Source organism: Canis aureus, chromosome 15 (assembly GCF_053574225.1).
Source record: "Canis aureus isolate CA01 chromosome 15, VMU_Caureus_v.1.0, whole genome shotgun sequence".
NCBI classification, from domain to species: domain Eukaryota; kingdom Metazoa; phylum Chordata; class Mammalia; order Carnivora; family Canidae; genus Canis; species Canis aureus.
Window position 1 is genome coordinate 30,634,764 of NC_135625.1, and position 14,540 is coordinate 30,649,303.

At 45.3% G+C, this 14,540-nt stretch overlaps 1 protein-coding gene across 48 annotated transcripts in view; it reads right to left on the bottom strand.

The window, feature by feature from the left end:
* Window positions 1-14,540, bottom strand: part of LOC144284441 (uncharacterized) — a 64,745-nt gene that overhangs the window by 40,375 nt on the left and 9,830 nt on the right. For 26 of the 48 annotated variants that reach the window (XR_013352837.1, XR_013352836.1, XR_013352833.1 and 23 more), the window contains exons 1-3: window positions 9,654-9,777; window positions 3,984-4,219; window positions 2,991-3,064 (exon numbers count right to left, since the gene is read on the bottom strand). The exons of 3 other annotated variants lie outside the window; for them this stretch is intronic. The gene's annotated coding sequence lies outside the window, so the exon portion shown is untranslated. Of the gene's footprint in view, window positions 1-2,990; window positions 3,065-3,537; window positions 3,669-3,983; window positions 4,220-6,298; window positions 6,382-7,797; window positions 7,924-9,653; window positions 9,778-14,540 lie in introns of those variants that run through there. 19 more of the 48 variants (XR_013352834.1, XR_013352826.1, XR_013352807.1 and 16 more) reach the window with 8 other exon arrangements.

Genomic DNA, 14,540 nt, shown 5'->3' on the forward strand with positions numbered 1-14,540 from the left:
GGTTTCTGACCCCATCAGGCCAATGTGGGGAGAGCAAGAAGAGGCAGTGGGAAGTTTTAAGATGGTTATTCGCCGAGTGCCAGAGCAGTGGAAGTCTGACTCTTCCCCTTACTGGGGCATTTCTGAGACTCTTCTGAGAATCTTTCTCAACTATCAGCAAATGTTTCCTATAAAAGGCCAGGTAGTAAATGTATCAGGATTTGCAGGTACAGTCTCTGTCATGGCTACTCAACTCTGCCATGGACAAGACATCAAGGAAAGAGTGTGTTTCTGTCCCTGTAAATATGTATTTACAAAAGCAGCCAGCCAGCCTACTGGCCATCGGTTGCCAATCCCCAGGCTCTCCAACCAGGACCAGCTCCCATGCTGGGTTCCCTCGCCCTGGGCAAATGGAATTTATTTTGTTGCTCAGTTCCCTCTCAAGCCTGTGGAAAGAGGAGAGCAGCTCCAGGTTCTCCTCTCCTGAAGGCTGGTGCTTTTCTAGAGGCCCCCTGAAGGGATTCAAAGACAAGACTTCATTCCTTCTTTGCATCATGGGCTCATCAGATGAGGTCAATAAGAAAGGCTCACGAATTATTTGCCTACCCAGAAAGTTGAGTTGGCCAGGCCCCAACCTGGCAATCTCCTTCACTCTGCCATCAGAATAGGGAGCTGGCACTTCAAGACCTTACATTCCTTGGTCGCTAGTCAAATCCAAATCCACTCTATCTAGTGCTAGGACACAAGGTTTCTAAGTGGTCCTTTGAAGCACCCCCCCCCCCCTTCTGCTTGAGGTAAGAGGCATGGGCAAAACTTATGACACACTGGCAGCAATCTCCAAATAAATAATCTGCACACATCCCGTCAATCCCCATCCACACAACTCTTTTGACCCTTGGCATAGGTGAACTGTCTGACATAGTTTACAAATTCCATGGGATTGTATATCTCATATATCTCCTGACACATGGTGTCTACTGACTTCCTGTGTCAGACAAACCAAGACAGGAAGTACCCATTTTCACACTGTGTGAACAAAGCCCCCAACCCTGGCCTGTGCTCAGCAGTTGTTAGTTCCTGTGTTTCTTTTCCTTCCATCTGAGTTCCAGTCCGCCAGCATGTTCCATACGGCGGTCATCTCTTTCCCTAACACAAATGTTTATTTTTATTGTAATGAGGCTCTAAAAAGTGTGATGAACACACACAACAAATTAATGCATGCATGTTCACGATCTCCCGCTTTCCCCCACTACACATGTTCAACGGCAGGGAGAAATGGGCAGAAGGGGAGGGGACAGGTTTGAGGGGACAGAGGAGAAAGCTATAGTGAAGAACAGTTGTGAGACGCTTTTGTGGAGGGGGGTAGGCCATGGTGGGGGTGACAGGGAGGCTGGTGCCGTGGAGACTCCAGGGAGCCTAAGGGGGAGAAAGTCTTTTTGGATGCCTGGCAGTGTGCTCTGAAACCCCTCTTTCAAGAAAATCTGTAAGAAATATCTGTATATACCCTTTGAGGTTTCTGGAAGAGTCTGCACCACCGCCACCCCCTTGTTATTGTCAGGGAGGGTTGGTGTTAGCAGAAGTAGGCTTCAAAGTGGTTCAGCTCTACTCAGGCTGCATTCCGGGTTGTTGGAGAAACACAGGTATTGCCACTAGATTTTAGTGCCTGGGTATGTCTTTTTTTTTTTTTTTTTTTTTTTTTGTGCCTGGGTATGTCTTACCAAGTACCCTCAGGTAGGGTACCCGTGTGGCACAGTTTATCCTAACAGTCCCTGTTATTTGTCTCTCGTCCCAGCACAACAACTAATAACATTGTCTTAACTCTCAAGAGTGTCCTGGTTTGGCTGATACATGACACAGCCACTCTTCCTTTAAGGGACACTTTTACTCTTTCTGCAGCGCTTCTCACCACCCCCATCACTGAGGATTCAAATATGTTTTCTATTGTGAAAAAAATAGGAGTCATTAATTATTCCTATTGACAAGAGCAAGCTGTGACTTAAACTGCTCAGAAAGTCGGTCAAACATTTGATCCTCACAATCTGGAGAAATGAGGAGTAATTTAATGAGCCCCTGTCACAAAGGAAGGGACCATGGTTCGGCATAAATGCAGCCCAAATGTTGCTGGGCTCACCAGCCTGCGTATACTTCAGCCTTAGGAACGGGCAACCTAACCGCCCACACTTCCCCCGCACAGGCAGCTAGCTCCCTGCAAGAAGATCTCCTTCCTGTTTCCTCCCAACCAAAACGCTTCCAGGACTTTCCCAATAGCCAGCTTGTCCACAGAGTACCTCCAGAGACATCTGCTGCATTCTGCTTCGGTTCTCTGCCTCTCCCTTTTCTGTGTGGGCTGCAGGCCCAGGTACCCGAGGGAGCCACATTCTTGCTACAGCTGAATGAGCGACACATAAGGCTCCATGGCCATAGGAAGTGTCTCCCTCCTTCCCCCTCTGCTCCCCCAGCTGTCCATCCTTGGGGGCTGCAGCCGAGCTGGGCTCCGTGGAGAACCACAGACAAAGGCTCTCTGGGGCCCCAGTTGGTCCCTGGCTTCCACAGCAGAGCTTCCACTCATGCAGGGGGTCCTTCATTTTCTGGCTCTTAATTCTTTTTTTCCACTGGAGCTCCAACCAGGCCAAAGGGCTAGGGAGGAAACCCTGTGTAGTCTTTATTCTCTCTACCCCCTCTTTTTGATCAAAACAAGTTCCTAATCATATGACTTCATGCACATGGATACTTGGTGAGGGACAAGCAAACTTTGAAAAGTATCCACTACCTCACCCCAACCTATCACATCAGAGCTTCCCTAAGAATTAGAACTATCTGAAAACAGAATGGTGTGTCTGCTTAAATTGTGATTTGTCCACAATACCGGTGATGTCCAAGGACTAACTGGATGTGGGTTATTCTCCAGAGTACTCCTGGAGTCCCTTCACTGCATGAGAACTTCAATGTCAAGACCACCAGGATACCTGCAATTCTGGGTCTGCTTTTCTAAAATTAAGCTACTTACTTACCCATTGACATGCTCAGAGATGTGACAAATTTTGTTTCAATCACGGCACATGGATTAGATCACATGGTTTATAAACTGGAAGGAGAAATTGGACAAAAGATGTATTTTCTAGGCAAAGCTACCCTTTTGCTTGCATGATTATGCTTCTCCCCTCACTCTTAATTAATATTTTGGTTTGGGATGAGACGTTCCTCTTGGGCCCTTTATACTATTGACTTATCTACTCAGACCTGAATGTCAAACCCTTTTATACCTATACTTTATAACAGCCAGAGGCTGTCTACAGTGGTCTGGGTGATGGATGAGCTCAGTCCCTGCTCTGCGGTATGTGTGGCAAGGTGCCTGGTGTGCAATCACTCAACGCTCCACCTTCTCTTCAAGGAGATGGGGTTGAGAGGTCTTTTATCACTTCCTAGTTTCCCGTCACACACTACTCATCAGGGCAGAATAATTGACAGGATGTATACCGAGTTATGAGTAATATTCTTTCCCCAGCAGCGCCTAATCTTTTATTTGGTTGCTGTTACCATATCACTAGCATTTCTTACCAGGGCAAGAGGTCTGCCTAGCGGAAGAGCTGGCACATGTGTGAGGAAATGACGTTGCAACAAAGGTTACTACTTGAATTCCATCTGCAGAAAACGTCAGATTTTGGAGAATCAAAGAAATCCAAGGCAAGCTAAATAGTTTTGAAAGGCTTAGTCACACCCTCACACTCAAAACTATAACTTTACATAAGCTGTGCATACACAAACCATGTGCGAGGTCCAAACCCATTGGCTCCTCTGTGAATGAAGGAGCTGCTACAATCCCACTGCTCTCCCTCCACCCAGCAATTAGATAGGCACTCAAGCATTACGAACACGGAAATAATTAATTCTGGAAAAGGTAACCATCCGCCGCTGTCATTCAAATGTGCCTATGTACACAAATATTTGCATTTACCCCGCAAGCGCAATACAGTCAGATATTAAAAAATATTATTTCCTCTGACCTGCAAATAGAGAGTGACTTTGCTCTGCTGGTGCACGGTGACAATGAAAACATTTTCAGCTGAGCGAGGCCTGGCCAACTAGTGCTCCTCTGCCTTCCTGAACCTTCTCTGTTCCATTCCTCCATCCTCAACAGCCATTTCCAAAGCTCTCCTCTGGTTTGTAACTTCACAGCGATGCTTTTTGGAATTTTGCAGCTCTTTATGTGGCTCTATAAAGCCCTTGGAGAAAAGCTGTTCTAAAGAGAGAGAGAGGGAGAGAGATTTCTTTTCACTCCTTTTATCTTTATTACTGTCTCTCTCCTTGCCTGTTTCTCTATCTTTGCTATCTCTTTGAAATTATTAAAGCAATCAAGTCTAAATACACAAGAAAAGCACATATTATGATTCACTGCTTAGGTCAAAGTATTTATTTATTAACCAGCTGGTGGGACTGAGAGCTACTACCCTACATATTTTTTTCCCTCTGGCCTGGAAATTTCTATCTCCATTTGGCTTACAGCACAAGGTAACGCAACGAGCACAGGAGTCAGCTTTGGAAGACCAAAGTCTGAATTCCTGTCGAGTTACTAATTCCCCACTTCATTTCTGCCGTGCAGATTAAAGATGTTTGCAGATACATGTATGCGCACATACGTAGATGATACACATATTTTTATGTGATTATATAGTCAGTATAAACTTCATTCTCTTCTTTTGCTTTATTCAGTATAAATTGACAGATGTGTTTTGGCTCCCAAATTTTCCACAACCAGTAGAGCTTTTTTTGAGGGTGAAATAATATTATTCTTCATTTTGTTTTCAAGTAAACAACCAACATTAAGAAATTGAGGTGTATCGTATGTATAAACCTGTGCTCCCTGAGCAGGAGGTGTCAGCTGCACGCTAACTCTCTGTTGTGTAAAGAGATCATCTAAATCCCTTGAGTGGCTGTTCAGCTAAAATTTAGAGTCTCTTAATCTTATATTTGATGCTAAACCAAATAGGCCCTTAGGGAAGAATTAAGAACAAGCCAGACAGTATAAAATCCTTATTTTGTTAAAGTTGAATAGTATTTGTTGCATTAGGCATAACCGGAGTGATCACTCTGAGGGTTAATCATATATACTATGTACCCTTGAAAATAAAGTGCTCTAGGATCCAGACGGACTAGAGATTCACACTTTCATCTCACTATTTGCTATTCAGAGTATTGCCCTTTCAGAACCCAGAATGTCATTGAGATTAATAGATAAGGTCATGCCTCCAAGACCACAATGAATCAAAATCCAGGGTGCCCAGGGGTAGGGAGGGGAGAGGTGCGCAGCAAACCTTGACCTAAATGCCATGAGCTTTCTTTCCGTACTCTGGAGTGTTGGATTTTGTTCACAGAAACACTAATATTATCCAAACAATCAGAAATAGAAAAAAGATTCATCAGTAATTAGCAAAGCTTTAAGGAAACAAAAATGAACACGGATTTCTAAGAAACTAATTTTTTAAACACTAACTCTCCTTTGTGTTGGTACTGTAATAACTTAAAATATGTTTTCTTGTCTCAGAAAAAAATCTTTTTTTGTGAGCATGTTTGTCTTTTAAAATACAGATTTTTGCCTAAAGTCTAAGTTGAAATGAAAGCAACTCAAATATTTCTCTGTAAGGCTAGTTGAATTTTATTGTTAAGGTCACATGATCCCAAATATAATAATCACTTGTATTTATTGCTCTTGCCACAATTTTTCCCCAAGGGTTCTTCGCGGTTTGTTCTTACATTATATTTGTGCATAAGATTATTTCTCTCTTTCTTTTCTTTCTTTTCTTTCTTCTTTTCTTTCTTTCTTTTCTTCGTTTTCTTTTTTCTTTTCTTTTCTTTCTTTTCTTTTCTTTTTTTCTTTTCTTTTTTTTCTTTTCTTTCACTGTTTTCCTGTTTGGATATAGCTCTAGACGCTTCAATAACCACCAGGTCCCTTCATTGCTTCTAAATTCTACAGCAGCTATTTTTGGGTACCAGGGTTCTGGTGGGGACTTGCTCTGTCTTTTGGATGCCACGCTGCATGCACTGGGTGCCAGGCTACACTCCTGCTGGGCACTGCCAGGCTGCTGGGAGCTAAATCTCTGCCCTCCTGTTGACTTTCACCCAGACACCCTGGAGCCCACACAGAAGGAACGGAGACATTGAAACCTCAGTGTTGAGAGTTATAGGGAGGTTTCTGAGTTACAGGCTGTTCCTTGGAAAAGTGGGAAGGAATTCTTAACTTCCTTTTAGTGCTAAACACCTATAAAGTGGTCCAGAAGATACACACCCCAGCGGTTTGTGAAACAGCTACCTATTTACTTACCATTATTCTACTCATCATCTGTTCAAAATGAGATTCAGGCATGAATGAGTCCCTGGGGCTGCAGCAGAAGATGGATCTGGAAGCTGAACACAACCATTCACTCAATCTCTAGTCTGCTAAGAAGGAGATCTGCCTGCTGTCTCTCTCTCGGGACCACTTTTCTGTACGGATAGGCTTTTCTTTTCCAGGACTCACTTTGGCTTTCATGTAAAAAGACTGCTATTTACCCAGGCCATGTCCGAGCCCCAGACGTGGACTTCAGTGGCATGATGCTCCGTGTAATGCAACCCTCTCTGGCCAGAACACGAAGAGCACGAGGCAGGAGTTCTCCCAAACCCCTCAAGGAAACTTCTTTGTGAACTTCTGTTATGACACAGGTGGGCTACTAATTCCTATTCATGCATACAGCCATTCTTCACTTCTTTACTTCCCTTGCCTCTCTGTGCCTCAGTCTCCCCATCTGTAAAGCGGGGACAGTAGGGTTCAACAAGTAGGGTTCCCATGAGGCTTAATACATTTTGGGCTTAGAAAAGGCTGAGATTGGAGGCACCTGGGTGGCTCAGTGGTTGAGCGTCTGCCTGTGGTTCATGCTGTGATCCTGGGGTCGTGGGATCGAGGTCTCCCTGCATGGAGCCTGCTTCTCCCTCTGCCTATGTCTCTGCCTCTCTCTGTGTCTCTCATGAATGAATAAATAAAATCTTTTTTTAAAAAAGAAGAGGCTTAGTCTGTGTTAGCTATGATTCTTTCCCTAGCTTTTTCTGATTCATTTTGTCATATCCTGTACTTCTTTAGCTTAGTGGTCTTCACAGGTGACCTCAGTTTGTTTGCTTTTCCCTTTCTCTTTTTTATTTTTGTCTCCCTACTTCCTGCGTGAGGCTTTTTCCTTTAAAACATCCTTCCTGCTTTTGTTTAACTTGTTTGCTAGGATCCCTGATAGGGTGGCTTTCTCATTCATGTAGTTGCTGAGCTCACTCGGTTTTTCCTTCCCACCCTCAGCAAAATGGGAAGGCAGGCGGTGCTGGAGAGTCCATGCAAGGCCAAGCCAGACTGGTGCTTGGTGCTCGGGGCTCGGTGAGGCTTGGTGCCCGGTGAGGCCTCCTGAGGCCGCATCTGGGAGGGAGGGACATGATCTCAGAGGAGGAGGTGGCTGAAGGGGAAGTGTGCAGTCCTTCCCTGAATTCAGGGGCTGCATGAGCCTTGCACGACCTGATCGATGTAGGGTCTTCAGGTGCACGTTCCAGCCCCACACCTGGCACCTCGAGTCCCTTACCTTCAGCAGAGCCAGGTCCCCCCATCTGCGGGCTTCCTGCCAATCTGCGTGCTTCTCAGCCCCCGTGTGTTCCTTCCTTCCTCCGGGAATGAGTGCCACCTGTCTTTGGGGAAACTGAGCTCCACCTTTCAGCTGCCACCTCTCGGTCCAGAGGCCTGGCCGCCCCGGCTCCCTGGCGTGCACTGTTTGTCCTGCTGCCCTTCCCCCTGGCCACCGTCACAGAACTTACCAGGGGTCCTCGTGATGCCACGAGCTTTTCCCCTGATGCCAATAGGAGGCCCTGGCCAGCTGGGACTCGGTGTCCTGGGGCCTCTAGAGGGGTTGGCACACAGCACCCACTGCACCTGGTGGTGGCCTAGCAGGCCCGATGATGGAAGAGGAAGGATGATAAAAGAGACGAAAGCAAAACTTGGGTCAGTCTAGGCTAGTAGGGGTAGCCTGGGTGGCTCAGCACCTGCCTTTGGCCCAAGGTGATCCTGGAGACCTGGGATCGAGTCCCACCTCAGGCTCTCTGAATGGGGCCTGCTTCTCCCTCTGCCTGTGTCTCTGCCTCTCTCTCTCTGTGTCATAAATAAATAAATAAATAAAATAAATAAATAAATAAATAAATAAATAAATAAATAAATAAATAAAATCTTAAAAAAAAATCTAGGCTAGTAGACTGTCTCCGTGTTGTAAGAAGCAAGTGAGAAGGGTGGGCGGGTGGAGGAGACTGTAAGGAAAAAGTCAGAGCCCTCCTCCCGGGAGACAGGCTCTTGGGGCCTCACCTGAGAGCCTACACCTACCCCGCTGCACCCAGCTGGGGCTCCCCATCTAACCTGCCTGGTGCTGGGTGGCTGAGGGCCCAGGTCAGGTTCCCAGGTCTCCTTTAACCCATCTCTCAGCCTCCAGCCCAGGCCCTGGTCCCATCTCAGGGAGGCCTGTGGCACCTCTGTGGGAACCACTGTGAAAGAACAAAAATTCAGCCGAGCCAATGTGAAGATTTGACTTGCTCCATTTAAAAAATGACTTATCAGTAGGCAGCGCCCCATGTAGCAAGTAGCGGGGAGCTCTGAGGAGCTGTGCAGAATGGAAGGTGTTTCTAGGAAGGAGATGGAGCAAGAAAGTTATTAGCTAAAGAAAACACAAGACTATCCCAGGCGAGGTCTACTTTCCTTAGAGGGAGGGGCAGAAGGGCCTATTAGGTGGGTCGCCTCATCCTCCTTCCCGGGGTGGAGGGGGGCCTACCTGACAGATCACCTCATTGATGCTCATCAGAAATTCCCAAACTAACCAGTTACGACTGCATTTCTGGGGGAGGTTGACATTGCAGTTTGCTTAGGTGTTAAGCCCCAGCTTGGTGATTTGGCCCAAGGGATGCCATTTTGGGCGTATGGTTTTCTTTACTAACTACTTTTTTTTTTTTTTTTTTTTTGTCATAGGCTGTGTCCCACAATTAGGCCACTGTAGTCAGTCCCCAGCTGCCGGATCTCATCTGTGAAAGTGCTGAGCTCATCAGTGCCATTTCTTTCCTTTTTTAAAGGATTTTATTTATTCATCTGAGAGAGAGAGTGTGTGTGTTAGCATGAGTGGGAACAGCAGAGTGGGAGAGAGAAGCAGACTCCCAGATGAGCCCGACATGAGATCATAACCTGAGCCAAAGGCAGACACTCAACCAACTAAGCCACCCAGGTGTCCCCATCAGTGCCATTTCTGAGTCCATGCATTGTTTTGAGTTTCAGTCCATCCTGTTGAGAAAATGTGATTGCAGGGATAAGAGGGAGAGACCTAGGGAAAGTGGGGCAAGTGCAGCCCTCCCATTCCTCAGTTTAGTGAGTCTATATTTGCTGACTGCCTATCATGTGCCAGGAGCGAGGCACCCCCTGACCTTGACCGCCACCGAGCAAACTCTCCCTTCTTCACAGAAGTTGCTGCTGGAGACAAGTGGCTTCCTCCTATTGGCTCCCAAGAAGCTTGGAAGAACAAACTCATCCAAGAAGCAAACGCAAGTTTCCATGGGTTAGAAAAAAAGATGGCACAGACTCAATGAGTGAAATGTTGTGGAGTCCCTGCCTGGCTCCCTAGGAGAGCAAAGGGGTGACTGACCTGCTGCTCATTGTTGTGGGGGAGGGTCAGCCCAGCTTTTCCCCTTTTCGCGCTCTTGGGGTGCAGTTTTGCTCACAGCTAGGTGGGGCTGCTCTTGTACCCTCTGACTCACTGCCCTGACAAGGGAGGGTGTGTCACCTAGGAGCATTCCATCAGGCTGACCTCACAGTCAGCCCTGATCTCACCCACATCTGCAAGGGCACTGCGCTCAAGGCACTAGTTCATGACCACTGCCGCTTCCTGCCTCCCCTCACCCCCTCTCTCTGACAGTGGGCAACTTTCCTGTGAATTGGCAAGTAACACCTTCTCAGACACTTTCACACCAAGGGAGACCTGTGCAGAGCAGGGCTTGGGGGGTTCTGTCCCACAGTTGGGGTCACTTGTGGAGCAGGACATGTTCTTTGTCACAGCACCTGTGTGGCAAAAGAGGCTGCTGAAGGACCCTCCCCTTCATAGGCCGGGGTGGGGGGGAAACACCAGGAAGGCAAAAAGAGGCAGAGAGGGGGTGGTGTGTGGACTTGGGGGGATTATTCCACATCTCCATGAGTCCATGCGCAGAATCTCAGTATAGGTATGAAAACAGAACCCTCTGAGGGGAAATGGAAAAGGTTCGACTGGTTCAAAGGGTCTAATCAGGTCTACTGATTCAGAGGAAACCTTGAAAGAAAGCTGAAAATTTAGGCCTCCCTTGGCCGCTGAGTCATTGTGTAACCAGGTGATGTGGTGACTTTGATGGAGTCCTGTTTCCATCTTTATCTAAATGGAGCTGGTGTTGTCTCCTGCCATCAACCCAAAGGAGGCAGAAGGCACATAAGCACTTAGATGGTAGTGGCATTATAGTCAAAACCCTTGTGAGTTCAGTTATGCCAAAGTGGGACTTGGCATTGACCTGGTAAATCATCAGGAAAGAACGAGTGTGGTGGAGAAATTCTTTGGTGGGTTTTAGCTGCTGGGTTAGGATTTCAGGTCTGCAGCTCTGTCTGGGAAGGTGGGCAGATTCAGGGGAAAAAATGCACAGCCTCTCTGAAGGGCTGGCCGCCTAGACAGGGTGGATGGATGGGTCAGAGGGAGAATTCCTATGGGTTGAGGAATGGTCAGGGAAGGATTTTAACCTGTAGAAATGTCTCCCTACTAATGGAAAGTGGAAATCAAGAGAAAGCCGAAGAGGGTAAGAGAGAAAGACAAGGTGAGAAGAGGAAAGAAAAAAAAAAAAAAAAACAATGTCTAGTATAGGGGGATTCATCGTCAGGTGAAAGCTAATGTTAATATCTGAGGCAGCCTCTCCTACAGTAACCCATTCAGCTACCTGGAGAGGAAGGGTGGTGACAGAGAATAGGATCGAGACTCTTAACTGCTAATAGTGGCTGGAGAGGATCTTAATCATTCAGGTATTTAAATAACTTTAACCTATATTGAAAGAATAGTTGCATCCAGCCCTTAGGCCCAGGACAAGGCCCTCAGAACACCTATGACTCAGATGTCTCCCCAGGACCTCTAACCACATGGAGGGCTCAAACAAAGGGGTAGACTCATCCATTCATGAGAAACACAGAGAGAAAGGAAGAAACATAGGCTGAGGGAGAAGTAGGCTCCCGGTGGGGAGCTCAATACCAGACTCGATCCCAGGACCCCAGATCACAAGCTGAGCCAAAGGCACATACTCATCATTGAGCCACCCAGGTGCCTCCAAAGGGGCAGATTCTAATTTTAATTCTAATCCATGTCTCTCTGATTAGGGTCCCCCTGTGAGCCAGGAAGGCTTCATCCCTTGCACATGGCCCTCAGCTGGGTCTGCCAGCGTTGAAAAAGAACCGTCGTGTATACTCCCTTTTTGGCTGGAATGAGCCATTTGTCTAAGGAGATAAACTTCAAAATACTGTCACACTGTCCACTAGGAAGAATCATAGTGGGTTAAAACTTGACAGGAAAGATAAATCCCTGAATTCTCATGCTAAACATTAAGGCAAGGCACTGGGGTCGCATTAACGACAAAGTTCCCTAACATCTGTGAAAGGCAGAGACATTCACTGCTGAAAAGCAGAAGCAGTAGTGTTCTCTTTTGTTTTTTAAGGGGAAATAGTGTCCAGAGAGCCACAAAGCTGGAAAAGACATTACAGATTATCTTCTACTATAAACTCCAGGCTAAATTCTTCCCAAAAAGATTTTAGATGGACTGATTATTTAAAAATATATACTTATAAATATTACTACTAGCGAGGCAGTGCTTGAGAGGCAGAAAAATAAAAGCTATTGTCTTAATAAGGCTATAAGAATACCAACTTTTATAATTGGGCAAAAGACCAGCTTATAGTATGGAAGTCAGCCCCGGATGCTCATAACTATACCTTCCTGCTGCCACCATGGTCTGTGTTTCTGGGTCTCTACCAGACCAAATTCCTGCTACCTGGTATAGTGGAGTCCTTCCCCTGGGAGAGATATGTGATAGAGTAGGGCCACAGTGAAGGCCCATGCTAGTAATTAGGAACCCCTCGAAGACACTTTACACACCCGTCCCAGGAAGGATGGACCTGGGGACTTTCAGTACAGGAATTCTCAGAGTTATTAAGGGAGGATTTTAAAATGGGAAGGCCGGGGGGGCCTGGGTGGCTCAGTTGGTTTAGGCTTCTGACTCTTGGTTTCAGGTCAGGTCATGATCTCAGGGTCATAAGATTGAGCCACAAGTTGGGCTCTGCGTGCAACACAGAGTCTGCTTGGACTTCTCTCCCTCTCCCTCTACTCCGTCCCCCCCCCCCACACATACTTTTCATGCTCTCTCTCTCTCTCTCTCAAAAAAAAAAATGTGACAGTCAATAAGATTTTTTAAAAAAGAAAGTCAATAAGATAAACTCTTTGTTAGGAGGAATGAATGAAGAATTTTATGCAAAACAATTTCCCATGTGAAGCAAGAGATTTAAAATGCTTATATATTCTTCAGTGACTCTCTCCCAAGAGAATCTTCAGAAATGTTCCCTCCCACCACAAAACAAAAATGTAATTTTAAAATTAGAATTAAAAAGACTGGCCATGCCAGGTCACGTGGAAGAACTGGACCTCTCATACACTGCAGGTGAGTATGTAGAATGGCATCCCCACTCTGGAAAACCATTTGGTAGAGGTTCTAAAATGTTAAACTAACATCTGCCCTATTACCCAGTCATTCCACAACTAGGTATGTACCAAGAGAAAAGAAAGTAAGACTCGTACATGTGTGTTCTCAGCAGCAATTTGATAAAACTAGAAACAAATTCAAATGTCCATCAAAAGGTGATGAACACCTTGTGGTAAACTCATACAGTAGAAAGTTGGTCAACAATAAAAATGAATAAACTACCAATACACATAACAACACAGGTTAGTCTCAAAACAATTAAAGTGGAATGAAAAGGGTACACGTTGTATGATTCTATGTATACACAAGTCTAGAAAAATACAAGCTAATGGAGAGTGAGAAAAAGCCTATCGATGGCTATATGGGTGGTGGGATGAGTGTAGGATGGGTAGAGCAAGGCAGGAGGGAGGGATTACGTGGGCCACTGTTCTGTGTGGGAGTGGTGACATGTTCAATATCTTGATTGTGGCATGATTTCATGACTGTATATCCATGTCAAAACTTACAAAATTTGAGGATGCCTGAGTGGCTCAGTGGGTTGTGCATATGACTCTTGATTTTGTCTCAGGTCATGATCTCAGGGTCCTGGGATCAAGCGCCACATGGGGCTCCTTCACGATCCAGAGTCTGCTTGAGATTCTCTCTCTCACTCTCCTTCTGCCCTTCCTACTGCTTGCACTGCTCTATAAATAAATAAATAAATAAATAAATAAAGTCTTTGTAAAAATGACAAAATCTGAAATGTAAATATGCACAGCTTAGTTGCCTATCAAATAAATATACAAAATAGCTATTAAAAAGTCCTTTTCACCCTTGTCTGTCTTACATTGTTTTGATTTATCCTTCAAAACTCACCTCCATATGTCCTCCTCTGGGATCTTTCCTAGTTCTTCCCCTCCGTCACCTCAGAAGGCAAAATTAGATTTCCCTCTTTTGCACTCCCCTGTACCTTAGCTCACATATCCACAATAGGTCATTTTTATGTTTATAGTTCATATTTATGGCACTTTAATAATTTCTTTATTGCCTCTTAGCTATACTGGGAACCATTCCTGTTGATTGTCTAGTCAACATAAGAATCCTTAGAAATTTTGTGATTAAAATAACATCCTAAAGATTATATGACCAGTGCCATGGGCTCCTAGGTGGAAAGATACTACAGAAACCTAGTAAATAAATCACAAATAATGCATCAAGCTGTTGTTTAACTAAAGACAAGCAACTCCTTGTGACATAAATTCATAATGCCTGGTGGAAACAGAGGGAACAATGCAGTTTACTTAGTGTAACACTGAAGGAAAAGGGGACACCTGGGTGGCTCAGTGTTGGGCGTGTCTGCCTTTGGCTCAGGTCGTGATCCTGGGATTGAGTCCCACATCCGGCTTCCTCCAGGGAGCCACCTTCTCCCTCTGCCTATGTCTCTGTCTCTCTCTGTGTGTCTCTCATGAATAAATAAATAAAATATTTTAAAAAATAGTGAAGGAAAAGCTAGGGATAGAGAACTCATCTTCGATTTGGCTTTTGCGTCATTAACTTTAAAAATATCTCTTCTTTAGACTGCCTTCAATTTCTAATCATTGTTTTCATCCATCAATTAGAAATTAAAAGTTAAAAAACATTGTATTTTTAAAATTTGAGTGCAGTCTAAAAGCTAGAAACACTGTACCAGGCTCCCAGTCACTAATCTAGGACTCTAGGACTTGGAGGAGTAAAATGATAAATTCAAGACTACAGTTTTCTTATTAAATTAAATCTTTTGGCTGAGCTTGGAAAAAACA